A 17,086-nucleotide genomic window follows, 5' to 3' on the forward strand; every position below is an offset into this window, starting at 1 on the left:
CATCTATACACAGCGGGAGGCTGCATGTAGCCATCTATACACAGCAGGTGGCCGCACGGTGCCATCTATACCCAGTGGGAGGTCGCACGGTGCCATCTATACACAGCGGGAGGCCGCACGGTGCCATCTATACACAGCGGGAGGCCGCACGTAGCCATCTATACACAGCGGGAGGCCGCACGTAGCCATCTATACACAGCGGGAGGCTGCACGCAGCCATCTATACACAGCGGGAGGCCGCACGGCGCCCCCCCCGGAGACAGCAGGAGGCCGCCGGGCGCCATCTATACTCAGCAGGAGGCCACACGCAGTCACGCACGCAGTCACGCACGCATTCACGCACACACACAAACATATACAGACATATACATACACGCATAAACACATTTGAAACACAAAAATACATATAAACAAACATCACACAATGATATCTGCCTGCACACACACACACACTCACACACACAGACACACACACACTCACCATCCCCCGGCTCGGCTCCAGTCCTCCTGCACTTTTCTGGTGCAGCACTGCAGGCCGGGTGCGCACTGCGTGACGTCACAGCTAGGAGACACGGTCGCGCACAGGGCCGTGTCTCCTAGCAGTGACGCGGCCGGGCCAGCACAGGGAAGTTAACTGCTGCAGTGCTGATCCGGCCGAAGAAGAAGCAGTGGACGTGCGCCGCTGCCGGGGGAGCGGTCCGGGGGACCCCCCCGCCACTGTCTGCCGGTATGTGCCGCGGCGCCACACATATAATGAGGGCAATCTGGCCATAGACACCTGGAGGTTCGGGGCCCCGGGCGGTAGCCCAGATTGCCCTCATTATAATCCGCCTGTGATCACACCTAATTATGACACTAGCTATGTAATTACTATTACCGTGCTAAATGTACTACTATAGGTGTAACATTTTGTCTAATTTAACTGTAGCCCACAATGTTATATGTATCGAGGAAGTCATCCAGCCCTTTTTTGAAAGCTGTTGTAGTGTCAGCCATTACTACCTCTTGCGGTAGCGCATTCCACAGCCTGACTGCTCTGACTGTAAAGAACCCTTTCCTGTTTACAGTAGGAATTGCCTTTCTTCCACCCGTAATGAGTGCCCCTGGTCCTTAGTATAGTCTTTGGAAGGAATAAGTCATGTGCCTGTCCTCTGTATTGACCAAGCATATATTTATACATGTAAATGTAATCGCCTCTGAGGCGTCGTTTTACTAAGCTAAACAAGCTCAACTTTTCCAACCTCTCATCATATGAGTGGCCTTCCATCCCCTGTAATAATCTAGTTGTCCGTCTTTGAACTGACTAACTTCTGAATATCCTTTTTAAAATGTGGAGCCCAAAACTGGATCCCATATTCCAGATGTGGCCTCACCAGTGATTTATAAATAACAATACGTTGGGACTGCGGGACTTTATTTCTCTTTTTATACAGCCTAAAATCTTGTTTGCTTTTCTGGCTGCTATGCCCATGTTTGCATGATGCTGCTACTCCCATGTTTCACTGTGGGGATGTTTTTATGCAGCAGGGACAACAAAAATGGGCCAAGTGAAGGGGAAGATGGATGATGCAAAATACAGCGATATTCTTGAGCAAAACTTGTTCCAGTGATTTGAGACTGGGATGGAGGTTCACCTTCCAAAAGACAGGGGCCCAAAGCATACTGCTAAAGTAACACTCGAGTGGTTTGAGGGGAAATATGTAAATGTTTTGGAGTGGCCTAGTCAAAGCCCAGACCCTAATCCAATAGAGAATCTGTGGTCAGACTTGAACATTGCTGTTCACCAGAGAAAACCATCTAACTTGAAGGAGCTGGAGTAGTTTTGCCTTGAGGAATGGGCAAAAATCCCAGGAGCCTGGTGTGGAAAGTTCATAGAGACTTATCCAAAATGACTTGCAGGTGTAGTTGCCACAAAAGGAGGCTCTACAAAGTACTGACTCTAGGGGGGTGAATAGTTAGGCACACTGAAATTTTCAGTTATTTTGTCCTATTTCTTTACTTCACAATAAAAGAAAAACAAACGTTCACAGTTGTAGGCATGTTCTTTACATGAACTGATGCAAACCCTCAAAAAAAAAAAACGCGGTGAAATCCCAGGTTGTGAGGTAGCAAAACACGAAAAATGCCAAAGGGGGGTGAATACTTTCACAAGCCACTGTATATACCAGAATGGGAGACATAAACACCGGCATGTGGGACATATATATCAGGATGGGAGACATATGTACCAGGATGGGGACATATATACCAGGATGGGTCCAGGATGGGGGATGTATACCAGGATGGGGGACATATATACCAGTAAGGGAGACATGTATACCAGGATGGGGGACATATATACCAGGATGGGTCCAGGATGGAGGATATACACCCGGATGGGGGACATGTATACCAGGATGGAAGACATATATACCAGGATGGGGGACATATATATCAGGATGGGTCCAGGATGGGGGATATATACCAGGATGGGGGACATATATACCAGGAAGGCAACCCAGGATGGGGTACATATATACCTGGAAGAGGCCCAGGATGGGGGACATATATACCTGGAAAGAGCCCAGGAATGGGGACATTAGTACATTATGGAGGAAGGAGGGCAACGCGTATGTCCTTATTGGATTTAGAACACTACAAGAGTCCATACATCTGATCATCGGAGGTCCCAGATCAAAATTTTGCATCCGGGCCCATCGGACTCTAGTTACGCCACTAATCCCAGGCCTGGGCAAGGAATATTTGACCCCAAAGGGTGAACCTCCCCTAAACACCCCTAGAAGAGGACAGCATCCCATCATTGGAGATCAGCCATTAAGTCATCAGGTAGAGAAGGTGTAATCAGAGCTGATGGCTATGAATGACAGAACAATTTCTCTTCATTCGCTAAAAGAGGATCTTTCACAATGTTTGCCTTGTAACCTGTACATTCCTGCACATAGTAGCAGGAATGTAGTTAAAAACGTTTTGTGTTTTTTTTTTCGATTTTATTTTCTCTACTCCGTAGTAGGCATCATAGTGGGATCACAGGGCATGCCCACAGCGCTGAAAGAAATTAAACTCCCAATTGAATGAAGAAACATTTAACACATTAGGTGCCAGTCATTTTGGAGCCTGTATCTCCACAACAGTGTAGTGAAAATAAAAACGGGGAAAAAAAGGTTTTATCTACATTCCTGCTACTTGGTTAGATCACTTCTTTTAACCATTTTGTGACATTGGAAGCCTGAACTGGTTAAAAGAAAGCTCAACATCATGTCCACAACAAGTCGTTTTTACATAGAAATGCATATGTTCATTCCTTTGATCAGTTTCTAAGTGCTTTTTCAAATGGTTTAAAGAGTGTACCCGCCTGAAAAAACCTTGCGTGCACATACTCTAAAAATTTATTTTCTCCCTGTAGCCGCTGATTAATAAGGCAGCTACACAGGGGTTAAATTCTACATACCTGCAGATTACCTCTATATCTACAGCATTAAATAGCATTTCTAGATGTGGCAGGTTGACAGGTTCCCTGTAAGGATTAAAGTGGTTGTCCACTACTCGGATAACCCCTTTTCACTCCCTATGTTTCCCCCTTGTAAAATAATAATACCTATACTTACCTCCAGTGCTGACGCCCTTCCAGCGGTGTTAGGACTGGCTCTTCCGGGGTTCGCATGACATTGTTATGTCATGTGATCCCTGCAGCCAATCAGCGATGGCTTCACTCTCCTCGCCTTCAGACGAATCACATAAATCCTGAGGAAGTGAGAGAGCAGCAGCTCACATGACAACTACTGAACCGCTTAAGCAGGGGGGGGGCGCCAAACTGAATTCTTCCCCGTTCCTGGAAAACCTTGATTCACGTCTGCCTAATAGCTACCTTATTGAAAAACATGGATGATGTTGTTTCACAATGGAGATCGGAAAGTTTATCATTTTTTACTTTGGAAATGTTCTCTGCCCAATCCGGACTGAGCGCAGTGGGGGAGCTTGGCAGGAGACAGCGCTAGTTTCCACTCATTACAGCAGATCAATCGCCTGAGGGGATTCGTCAGAATAAGCTTTCATACATGTAGTAAGAGTATTTCTGACCACGCTGTCACCATTACTATTCATGACTTTTCAGCAGTTTTCCTCCTCTGCGTGCTCAACTTTGTCAGTTTTTCCTGTGCTCGGCTCCAGAAGGGGCAGGCACTAGTGACTCGCCCCCTGGGCTGTGGGGCACTCGGATCCGGGCAAAAGGGTAATAATGGAGGTAGTAGTGGCAACCGGGTCCGTGGCTCAGGGTGGTCAGACCAGTGGCAGTCTTCTATATGTTTTGCAATGTCCGACTACGCCACCCGTGGATTGCGGTCAGGGATAACCGCCGCTGCAGTGCAGACCGCTGGGGCAGATATAAATGTGCAGCACTGAATAGTACAACTCCCCACGGGAGGAGTATGGCCCCAGGGCAGTATATAATGGATGATGAAGGGGATGATTCCGACAGCAATAGCCAGGAAACGGAGGCCTCTTAAACAGTTCAGGGTCTTTATTAGAACAGGTGAGACGACCCAAAAACAGTCCCAGCTAGGAGGGGGCCTGGACGTCTGAGAACAAGTGGGAAGCTGGCCCTGATCAGGGTGAAGGTGTAGGCCTACCGTGCTCTCTGCGCTCTCTCTGGCTATTTCCCTCCTCGTGGTGTAATAGCCCACGTTCCTGAGCTCACCGTGTCTTCTCGCCCGTATGGCTGGTGACTTGGGTCCCTTTTTACTCTTGGCCTGGTGCGGCTTCACTGGTCCCTTCTGCTGTGGCGGAACCTCCGGGCTTCTTAGGCCAAAGGACATACAGTCCCCTGCGGACTGGTTATTTGCTGTAGGACTTGGAATCCTAACAGCCTCGGACACCAAAGTCCGGTAGATTAGCTTCTCTATCTGCCAGGACAGGCTCGCTTCGCCTCTTGTCCCTGGCTCGTGGCTCTCCTACTGCCACACGGCCTCTTAGGCTGCAACACAACTGTCTGTCCCTGCTCTGGGACACCTCTCAATCCAGAGACAGGTTGTCCAGTTCTCTCTAACCCTGCCCCCAGCTCCAGCTTTTATAGGGGCAGCCTGCTCCCCCTACTGGCCTGGGACAGGAGGTATTGCATGCTAATGGTCCTTGACCAGAGAACCTCCCCCTTGCTCTCAGACACAGCTTTATTATACATTTGTGGCATCCAGGCCAGGGTGACACATTCCCCCCTAGTAAAATTTAGTACTCCGGGACTAAACAAGAAACAAGAATAATATGCATGACCATAAAATATTAGTAGACAAACAACGCAGAGGTTGAGTTCTTAAGGTCACAGTGTGGTCTGTGACCGGGTGTCCATATCACCAACACAACGGGGAGCCTTAAGCAGGTGGGGGTCTGTCCTAGCCCCAAGTCCTTTACAGTCTTAGTTCATTCCTTGGTTAGGCTCCGAACGCAGTCCATACAAAGTCCCAGTTATTAAAAGTTCATAACCTTTGAGTCCGTACGGCAACTGTAAGAAACTGAAATACACAATTACTAATCATGCATGTAACTTTGCAAACATTTCAACACTTGGCAACAGGGTTATTTACAGTTTTAGTGCACCCTATATTCTCCAGCGAGCAGGTATCTGCCCCTTTGTGCTCCTGGTTGACCTGCGTAACCCACTGTCTGGTGGTGGTCTAACCTGGTTTTTCTCACTAGCGCTCGGGGTGCAATCACTGGCTAGACTTACAGGCAGGGCAGGCAGCTGTCTGCGGGTCCTCTGGCTTACCGCAGGCATGGCAGGCTCACTGTGAGCAGAGGGTTGATTCTCCTGGGCTGCTGGTACAGGCTTTTCTGCATCTGGAACCTCTTGTTCTTTTTCACTTTCTCGCCCTGGTGTAGGCTGTTGCTGAGTTGGTTGCAGGAAATGCAGGACGGGTACCACTATGGCATCGTTTATTCGAGTCCAGGACTGAGGGAACTCTCCGAGAACGGTGCTGATCATTTCTTCCTTGTCCTCTGCGGGTTCAAGGTGACTTTGATCCTCTTCTGCATTCCGTAGTTGCTCGGGGCTCCTTTTTAGGTGGTCTCTGGAGACGGTACTAATGGTTTCTCCTCCATCCTTAGTGACCACGCATACCTTCGGGTTGTCGTGATCAGACTGCAGTACTCTGTAGGGTTCCCTTTCCCACTGGTCGTCCAGCTTGTGTAGCCTTCTCTTTCGCTTCAGGACCTGTTCACTAGGTTCTAGAGGACCAGCAGGGGCGTGTTGCTTGAAGAGTCTCTCTTGCCTTTCCCTCACCTGGGCCAGGCTCTTCTTCACACTCTCCTGTACCTTCTTGTACTGCAGTCGCCTTTCCGTATCCCAGTCCGCGTCTGGGGAGGTGTCCTCGGGTGTCAGGACCCCCATCTCCAGGTCTATGGGCAGCTTACCTGGTCTAGCTCGCATCAGGTAAGCCGGGGTGCAGTTTGTAGCATGGTTGTATAAGTCTATCAGGTCCGGTAGTTTTTCTGGCCACAGGCTGCGTTCCTCCAGGGGCAACGTCTTCAGGAGATCAATGACTATATTGTTCATTTTCTCACACATCCCGTTGGTTTGTGGGTGGTAAGGCGTTGTCCGAATCTTTTTACAGCCATAGAGGTTGCAGAACTCTTGGAAGATTTCAGCCTCGAACGCTGGACCCTGGTCTGCCAGGACCTGTTCCGGATACCCGTGTGGATGGCAGAAGTATTGCTGGAAGGCTCTGGCCGCCGTTTGAGCTGTCAAGTCTTTTACAGGGACCACCACTAGAAACCGGGAATAGTGGTCCACGATTGTCAGGGCATAAACGTATCCTGACCGGCTTGGAGCCAATTTGACATGGTCCAGAGCTACCAGCTCAAGAGTCTGCTGGGTGACGATGGGCCTCAAGGGTGTCTTCTGGCTGGTGGGGTCCTTCCTCCTTAGATTACAAGGGCCACAGTCTCTGCACCACTTCTCTACAGCTCTCATGCCGATCCAGAAGAACCGGCCTCTTATCAGGAACTCCAGTTTCTTCCAGCCGAAGTGCCCCGCCCTGTCATGGTAAGCCTCCAGGACCATAGCTGCATCTCGCCTTGGGACCACGACTTGCCAGGTCAGCTCGTGCGTCCGGTGGTTGACGAGTCTTCTGCACAGCTTACCTTCATAGAGGAACAGCCTGCTCTTCTCTTTCCATAGCTGCTTGGCTTCCTCTGGAGCATCCGGATCTAGACGGGCGTCTTCTCGGGTCAACAGGTCTTTCTCCATGCAGATTGCAGGCTCACTATCTTGGGTCTCGGCCCAGCTGTGGTGAGGTAGGGGATTGATCATGATGGTTGTTAAGTCTTCCTCCTTCACGCGGTGGGAGTATTGAGTGGCTCCATACCGGTGAAACGCAGGGAGTTCTACCTCCTCCAGCTCTTCTGGGTCTTCGCCTCCGTCAGGTAAGTGAGGCATTCTCCAGCGTTGGCATTGGTTCTGCCTGTCCGATACTTGATCGTGAAGTCATAATTCGAGAGTCGCGCCATCCACCGCTGCTCTAGGGCACCTAGTCTTGCATTGTCCAGGTGTGTCAACGGGTTGTTGTCCGTGTACACGGTGAACTTTGCGGAGGCCAGGTAATGCTTAAACCGTTCGGTGACGGTCCACACCACTGCCAAGAATTCTAGCTTGAAGGAGCTGTAATTCTCCGGGTTCCTTTCAGTGGGCCTCAGCTTCCGGCTGGCATACGCGATCACCCTTTCTCTGCCCTGTTGGTTTTGCGACAGTACGGCTCCCAGCCCCACATTACTGGCGTCTGTGTGGAGAATAAAAGGCTGGCCATAATCGGGGTAGGCCAGGATCTCATCCCCTGTGAGGGCCATCTTCAACTGGCGGAAGGACTCCTCTTCCGGCTTGTCCCACTTGAAGGGTGGCTTTTGGCTTCTGGACTTAGACTGTCCTATCAGGAGGTCCTGCATAGGGGCTGCCATCTTAGTGAACCCGGGGATGAACCTTCGGTAGTAGCCTACCAACCTGAGAAATTGCCTCACTTCTTTGATGTTTGAGGGGCTTGGCCAGCTCTTAATTACTGTGACCTTGTCAGGGTCGGGGGCTACTCCTTCTGCACTTACCACGTGCCCTAGGTACTGGACCTTCAACAGGTGACACTTTGATGGTTTCACCTTCAGGCCATAGCCTGCCAGGGCTTCGAACACCTCTGCCAAGTGTTTTAGATGGTCCTCGTAGGTCTTCGAATAGACGATCACGTCGTCCAGGTAAAGTAGGACCGTCTCGAAGTTTCGGTGCCCTAGACAGCATTCCATCAGCCTCTGGAAGGTCCCTGGTGCGTTGCAGAGCCCGAAGGGCATACAGCTGAACTCGCTCAGTCCCATCGGGGTGGTGAAGGCGGTCTACTCCTTGTCAGCCTCTGCCACAGGAACCTGCCAGTACCCGCTAGTAAGCTCCAAAGTAGAAAAGAAGTTAGCTGATTTTAGTGCGGCTAAAGACTCCTCTATTCTAGGCAGCGGATATGCGTCTTTATGGGTGATACGGTTGATTTGTCTATAGTCCACGCACATTCTTATGGTGCCGTCTTTCTTTTTTACCAGAACCAAAGGGGCTGCCCAGGGTCTACAGCTATCTCTAATGACTCCAGCTTCTTTCATTTCTCTTAGCATGCCCTTTGTGTTCTGATAATGTGCAGGGGGTACAGGTCTGTGCCTCTCCTTTATTGGTGGGTGGCTCCCCGTGGGGATGTGGTGTTCCACTCCCTTTACTCGGCCGAAGTCTAGTGGGTGCTTACTAAAAATTCTCTCATACTCCTGAACCACCCGGTAGACTCCTTGTTTTTGGTGCAGGGGAGTGGAGTCAGCACCCACATGGAGTTTCTGGCACCAGTCCTCCTTTTGTTTCTGGGAGCCATTACCCTCCGCCTGAGGAGATGGAGGCAAAGGCTCCACGGCCCTGATAGCTTTGTGTTCGACAGCAAACAGTTTGGCAAGTGTAGCGTACCTGGGTAAGTGTACCTCCCTCTCCCCAATGTTGAGAATGCGAATGGGCACCCTCCCATGACAGACATCAACCACCCCCCGGCCTGTCAAAATGGTGGGCCTGCTGTCTGAGTACACGGGTTCTACCATGGCTTGGTAGTCTCTACCTCTCAACCCGATTGCAGTCCGACACCAGATCATCATTTCACTTTTGGGGGGCATGGAAATGGGGAATGGGTCACTCATTCTTACGCTACAGATCTCACCACCAGACAGTTCTACCTGCTGCCGTCTCATCAGGGCTTTTATCTCTTTGTTGAGGACTCTCTGTTGGCTGGAACTAGCATTCACCGCCACCTGTTGTAGAATTACAATTACCTCTGAAAGACAATTTTCAATCACGTTAGTACCCACAGTTATTTTAGGGTGACTTTCACGACGGTCAATGTCCACAATAATCACTCCCTGTGCCAGTAGTTCAACTTTACCAATCTTAATGGTCATCTCCTTGAACCCCATCTGCGGCACGGGCAAGCCATTACTGGCGATGATGCTCAAATTACTGTCTGGATACCGTGTTATATCAGCATCAGTCCAATACTGCTTAAAAAGTACATAAGGAATAGTAGTTACTTGCGACCCGGTATCCAGCAAGGCGCTCATGGGGATACCGTCCAGCACCACGGGTAAAACCGGGCGCCACCCAATGTACTTATTACGCCAATTGTAAGGGCCTGGTGATCTTATGCCTGGGGGTTGGCCCTCTGCCCCAGGTTGGACCCATTTAAATTACAGTACCTGGAAATGTGTCCGGGCTGGTTGCATCGACGGCAAATGGGCTGTCCATCCTCTGCGTAGCGGTCTGTGTGCCTCCCTCGGAACGACGGGGTCCTCCTCTGTCGACGACACGGGACATCCTCCAGACTTGAAGCCAACTCGATGGGTCTTGACGGGTCCACTTGTAACGCCTGGACAGTCCTGGTCAACGCCGCGACGCTCCTGGTCAACTCCTGGACTTGGTGGTGCAGATCTTTCGACGGGGCTTGGTTCAGGGCCTGTGCATCGGCCCCAACAGAGTCCATAGAGGAGGGCGCTGCCTCCTGGTGATAGGTGAGAGAAGGGCGCCGGGGGTTTATAGCACCACTTGTTGCGGGTTCACGGAGCACCCTTATGGTCCTGTCCTTGAATTGGGCAAAGGTCAGATCAGGGTTCTGAAAGAACATGAGGAACAGCTGGGTCCTGTGGGCGCTAGACAGCAGACCTTCTATGAACTGTTCTGTTAGTAGCTTATCCGTATCCTGCACGCTGACAGGGTCAGCTTGCTTGATGGCTCTCAAGGCTTCCTGCAAATTTAGGGCATAGTCTCTGATGCTGTCCTGTGCCCGCTGCTTACACCCGTAGAACCGCATTTTAATTTCAGCGGAGGTACGTGTATCAAAGGTACCCCGCAGCCGGGCCAGAATGTCCTTTACAGTTCTTTTCTCCTCAGCGGGCCATGACTTTACCTCCCGCTGGGCTGCGCCAGTTAACTGCCCTGTCAGTATGCTGATCTTCTGTTCCTCTGTCAGGGGGTAAACTTGGAATAAACTGTACAGCCTTTCCTTAAAGTCAGTTAGTGCATGGGGCTCCCCTGAATACTTGGTCAGCCAGGCCGCTCCAGGGATGTAAGGCAGGGAGAATGGCATCACCGCTGCTGCAGCTGCACTGGTGGTAGTGGGCGCCTCCGCGTCCGACATCTTCCTCCCCCCTAGTTAAGCGTGGCCTACCTTCCGACGATCCTCTTCTGTAGGCCGCGGCTCCGCTGGTGCTGCTTCGGACGAGGACCTTACGTCGCGTCCTGGTGACGTCAGCGTCGCTCTCGCTCCCTTCCAGGGCCTTGCGCAGCATCAGTGCGTAGGGCGGAGCTTCAGGTCTCGCACGGTTTGGACGTCCACGCCCCTCTTCTTCCCACGCGGCGTCCTGCAGATGGCGTCCGATAGCGGGAAAACGGCTGAAGATGGCGGGAAGCTGCTGAAGATGGCGGGAGACGGCTGAAAATGGCGGGAAACGGCTCCGAATGGCGGGAAACCTCCTTTTAAGGTACGTGTACAGTCTTTTTCAGGCAAGCAATATCCGTTTGTGGCGGGTTGGTCACAATCCTGCCGACTACGCCAAAGGTGAATCGCCCACTGGGCCGTGGGGCACTCGGATCCGGGCAAAAGGGCAATAATGGGGGTAGTAGTGGCAACCTGGTCCGTGGCTCAGGGTGGTCAGACCAGTGGCAGTCTTCTATATGTTTTGCAATGTCCGACTACGCCACCCGTGGATTGCGGTCAGGGCTAACCGCCGCTGCAGTGCAGACCGCTGGGGCAGATGTAAATGTGCAGCACTGAATAGTACAACTCCCCACGGGAGGAGTATGGCCCCAGGGCAGTATATAATGGATGATGGAGGGGATGATTCCTACAGCAATAGCCAGGAAACGGAGGCCTCTTAAACAGTTCAGGGTCTTTATTAGAACAGGTGAGACGACCCAAAAACAGTCCCGGCTAGGAGGGGGCCTGGACGTCTGAGAACAAGTGGGAAGCTGGCCCTGATCAGGGTGAGGGTGTAGGCCTACCGTGCTCTCTGCGCTCTCTCTGGCTATTTCCCTCCTCGTGGTGTAATAGCCCACGTTCCTGAGCTCACCGTGTCTTCTCGCCCGTATGGCTGGCGACTTGGGTCCCTTTTTACTCTTGGCCTGGTGCGGCTTCACCGGTCCCTTCTGCTGTGGCGGAACCTCCGGGCTTCTTAGGCCAAAGGACATACAGTCCCCTGCGGACTGGTTATTTGCTGTAGGACTTGGAATCCTAACAGCCTCGGACACCAAAGTCCAGTAGATTAGCTTCTCTATCTGCCAGGACAGGCTCGCTTCGCCTCTTGTCCCTGGCTCGTGGCTCTCCTACTGCCACACGGCCTCTTAGGCTGCAACACAACTGTCTGTCCCTGCTCTGGGACACCTCTCAATCCAGAGACAGGTTGTCCAGTTCTCTCTAACCCTGCCCTCAGCTCCAGCTTTTATAGGGGCAGCCTGCTCCCTCTACTGGTCTGGGACAGGAGGTATTGCATGCTAATGGTCCTTGACCAGAGAACCTCCCCCTTGCTCTCAGACACAGCTTTATTATACATTTGTGGTATCCAGGCCAGGGTGACACACTAGCAGCTATGAAGTTCTCCTACACTTGGGATGACTGCACACAGCCCACTGATTTGCGCTGGATACTAATGAACCAGTAAGTAATGGTGATCAGGGTTGAGGGACTGCTCTCCATGTCTTCTCAGCCTCAATACAGTTATTACGGTTGAGATTAAAGATGAGATGACTTATCCACAGCATAGGTTAATAACCGCAGATTGGTGGGGGTTCGACACTCAGCAACCACACTGTTCTGCTGTTTTTTGCTCCAGCAGCAGCCCGATGTAAATGCTCTGGTCAAAGTGTAGGTGGCTGATGTCGACTACTGCAGCACAACACTGTCCTTTAGAATAGAAGCTGTACAACAGTTATTAGTGACTAGTAATGGTTGCTAAACTTAGACCACAGATGCACAGAACAGCTATGTTCAAAGTATTACATCTGAAGGCTGCAGGAGCAAATAATAGCTGGTTGGTGCAAGCATAGGGAGTCGGACACCTGTCATGCAAGGTGTGGGAAAGACTAAATGCAACATGAAGGGATAAGGGGAAGGGAGCCCAGACAATAGGGAAAGAGGGAGTGGAAACCTCCTAGGCTGATCTGATATCACCCTGTCTCCCCTATCGTCTCTATATTGGTTCCTCACCAATCGCTGCACAGGAACCTAAAACCCTGTATTTCCCTAGAGCTAGGACCTGGCTAGGGAAGGGGGGGGAGCGCTAATGTGTCCCCTATAACAACTAAAGACAACAAGGTAGACATTCACCGGGGAAAGTAACTTTGCTTGAGCCGACTTCAGAGAGATTGCACCCACGTCCTCTTAGCACCAGAGAGGAAGTAAGAACTGCACTTGCTCCAAGCTTTCACAAGGAAACATGTGAATATCATCAGTGCCACCCTAAAACAGACTGAAAGTGTAAAATAAAATACTTCTTTCCGTATATTTTTTTCTATTGAGGACTTCTAAAAGTACCAATATCACGATATTCTTATATAAAAAAATGTATCGATTTATTCTTGGATTGTCCATTAAAAAGAATTATTGCAGAAGGTACATACAATAATTAGTTGCAAAGTGATTGTCCATTTGTCCATAATTAGCTTAATAGTTGAGATTCACCCATCTTTTCCTGGGATCCTGGCTGGTAGATTGCGTCTGTCTGTGTCCAGCACGTGTGTCAGGATGACATCATGTGTCTGTTGGGCCTACATCAGCAACTGGTTTACACACAGTCCCTCATCCTGTGTCCTGTGGAATGGCAAACCCCCCCTGTCTCTAACATGAGCTTTTAAAGGCCGGTCATATGGCATCTGTTCTTCTAATTATGGTGCTGAACCCAAAATACACAAATAGCCCATGTCAGCTAAAAACCCTAACATGATGGCTGATACAATTTTATGTATGTATGGTACAGAACTCAGAATTAAGAATAAAATGAATATCCATAATTAATATTTAACAATTACCCCTTTTTGAGAATGACAGACATCAACTGAAATCCTCAAAGAAGATAAGTTCACCATTAGGATAACAGGGTCATTTTTATTTCCTTCTTCCTTGGCAATATCATTTAATTTCAATAATAATAATAATATCAATATCGGATTATTGTTATATAATGATGTGAATTCATGTTATGGTAAGCCGTGACTAATATTCATTTAACATATAGAATTATACTTCCTTAAATCTAAATTGAAGTAATCACGTGTCCAATCATCATCATCTGATGTCATCGGGTCTTCGTCTCGTCTTCTTCTTGGTTCTTTTAAAACACAGTCTTTAGATGAAAACTCCTTTGAAATAAATTATAACGTGTAGATTGATACGCTCGCGCCCGAACTGACTGGCGTGAGCGTGATTAGTGATCCCACTGTACCATGAACCGAGGAGTGCCTGGAGGGGCGTAACTAAGGTCGCACGGCGGCTTAGTCGACTCCATGGACCAAGGAGGAACCGAGCAGAGGGACCAGGTGCGACTCCAGGTCAGACCCCGGTCGCAGTTGTTGACCCACACCGGGGAATGCCGGAACATGCAGGTTAGACTGGCATACAGGCAGGTGGGTATTGGCAAGTACGGCTGGTATGCAGACAGGTGGGTACTGACAAGTACGGCTGGTATGCAGACAGGTGGGCACTGGCAAGCACGGCTGGTATGCAGACAGGTGGGCACTGGCAAGCACGGCTGGTATGCAGACAGCTGGGCACTGGCAAGCACGGCTGGTGTGCCGACCGGGAGGTACTAGCAGGTTGGAGCGCAGGCTGGATAGGGTCCAGTACAGACTGGGAGACAGGTACAGAGCCGCAGATGCGGTAGACAAGCATAGTAAAGCGAAACCGCCGGAGCGGCGGACAAGGCAGAGCAGAGAGGAACTGCTGGTGCGGTGAGCAAGCAGAGCGAAAACCGCAGGTGCGGTGGGCAAGGCAGAGCAGAGCGGAACCGCCGGAGCGGTAGACAAGGCAGAGCAGAGAGAAACCGCAAGTGCGGTGGACAAGGCAGAGCAGAGCGGAACCGCCGGAGCGGTGGGCAAGGCAGAGCAGAGAGAAGCCGCCGGAGCGGTGGGCAAGGCAGAGCGGAGAGAAGCCGCCGGAGCGGTGGGCAAGTCAGAGCAGAGAGAAACCGCCGGTGCGGTGAGCAAGGCAGAGCAGAGAGAAGCCGCCGGAGCGGTGGGCAAGGCAGAGCAGAGAGAAGCCGCCGGAGCGGTGGGCAAGTCAGAGCAAAGAGAAACTGCCGGAGCGGTGGGTAAGGAAGAGCAGAGGGAAACTGCCAGAGCAGTGGGCAAGTCAGAGCAGAGAGAAACCACCGGAGCGGTGGGCAAGGCAGAGAGGACAGGGCTCTGTTCACATGGAACAGACTGGAAAATACAGGAAGATACGGAGGAAGGGAAAAGGGACAAGCAGAACCAGATATACACAAGGTACTTCCTATGAAGTAGCGGGTGGACACAAAACTCACAAACAGAAGTACAGAGACAACAAGTTGGAGTTAGGTGCAGGTTCAGATACTGCAGGAAAAGGGAAGGTACGGACATAGAGAAAAACAGGTAACAGACTAGGATACAGTTCAGACAGGAACTGCTACTGCAATGAGATACAAGAATGAGCCTGGGAATACAGCCCCCAGAGTGGCGGAAACAGACTAGAAGTCACAGGTAACAGGCCTGGGAATACAGCCCCCAGAGTAGCGGAAACAGACTAGAAGTCAGAGATAACAGATCTGGGAATGCAGCCCCCAGAGTGGCAGAAACAGACTAGAAGTCAGAGATAACAGGACAGGACCTGGCAATACAGTTGCAAAGACAAACTGAGTGAAGGTGTTGCTCAGGCACCTCCTACTGGGTGGAGGGGGTTTAAATATCCAGTGACTCACAGCAATAGGCTGGAGACGCATTAAGGGTGCGCCCACAGCAGCTACAAGAATCAGGAAGTAACCGGGCTGCCGCCCTAAGCAGTCAGGCAAGAGAAATGCACATAGCATGAACTGGAGCAGGGATTGCAGACTGGACTGACAGGTAAGATTGCGGTCTTGCATAGTGGGAGGTGGTGCACTATGCAAGCACGCCGACAGGGATGTAACAGTACCCCCCCTTTACGCCCCCTCTTCTTCAAGCCTGCAAGGGTCTTCTGCAGAGAATTTGGAGGCTAATCCTTCTCTTCAAGAGGATCACCTCTTCTGTTCATTAGAGGAAACGAAACTAGTCTCATCATCTTGGTGACTAGGATGCTTCCTCCTATCAAGCCATCCTCAGGAACAGATGAAGTGGGTGAAGTACCAGGAACAGCATACAGGAAAGTCTCTCTCCGTTTGTTATCAGGTAGCACCCTGGTGGATTCAGGAGACAACTGGAGGTCCTCCGCCTGGTTGGAGGGGTGCAGAGACTCGGGGGTAACCACCGCCTTGACGTTCACTTTGCCAAGCTTACTGGATGAAGTGGGCGGCGTACCAGGTACCGGGTGTAGGAAAGTCTCTCTCCGTTTATCTGGTAGCACCCCGGGAAATTCAGGAGACAACTGGAGGTCCTCCGCCTGGTATGAGGGATGCAGAAACTTGGGGGTAATCACTGCTTCGAAGTATATTTTGCCAAGCTTACTGGATGAAGTGGGTGGCGTACCAGGTACCGGATGTAGGAAAGTCTCTCTCCGTTTAACAGGTAGCACCCCGGGGAATTCAGGAGACAACTGGAGGTCCTCCGTCTGGTTGGAGGGGTGCAGAGACTCGGGGGTAATCACTACTTCGATGTACACTTTGCCAAGCTTACTGGATGAAGTGGGCGAAGTACCAGGTACAGGGTGTAGGAAAATCTCTCTCCCTTTGTTATCAGGTAGCACCCCGGAGGATTTAGGAGACAACTGGAGGTCCTCCGCCTAGTTGGAGGGGTGCAGAGGCTCGGGGGTAAACACCGCCTTGATGGACGTAGGACCAGATTTATTAGAGACGGAGGGTCCTTACTTTAGGACCATCTTCAGACTGGTTTCAGAGATGACTTGTCTGTAAGGCGGGACGGTACCTGAAGCCAGATCATTGGTACAATCGTCGAGACTGTGTGGGGACAACGCCTCCGCTTCTCTTCCTTCGGAGACTTCAGCGCACAGCGAGTCAGCAACTAGCAGATCTAGTGAAGAAGAAGAAGAAACTGATGACTGTCCTGAAGATGTGGGGACTGGACACCCCTTGTACCTTAGCAGTAGTGTTGAGCCACCCCCGTAGTGTTCGAGTTCGGTTCGGTTCGTCGAACACCCGTGTGTTCGCCGAACTGTTGGTCGAACTGTTCGTCGAACACCTTCGAACACCGTTAAAACCAATGGCAGGCAAACAAAAACACATAGAAACACATAGAAAACACCTTCAAAGGTGTCCAAAAGCTGACAAACTGCTCAGAAGACATAACTAACACATGGAAAAGTGACAAGTACATATAGTCATGCGAAAAGAAAAGAGGTGGAGGAGTAAAAGGAGGGGGAGACACAGATATAGGCATGTCATGCCCTTCTAA

The sequence above is a fragment of the Phyllobates terribilis genome, unplaced genomic scaffold (assembly GCF_046119375.1).
Source record: "Phyllobates terribilis strain yellow unplaced genomic scaffold, ASM4611937v1 Scaffold_12__6_contigs__length_324123572, whole genome shotgun sequence".
Lineage (NCBI taxonomy): Eukaryota > Metazoa > Chordata > Amphibia > Anura > Dendrobatidae > Phyllobates > Phyllobates terribilis.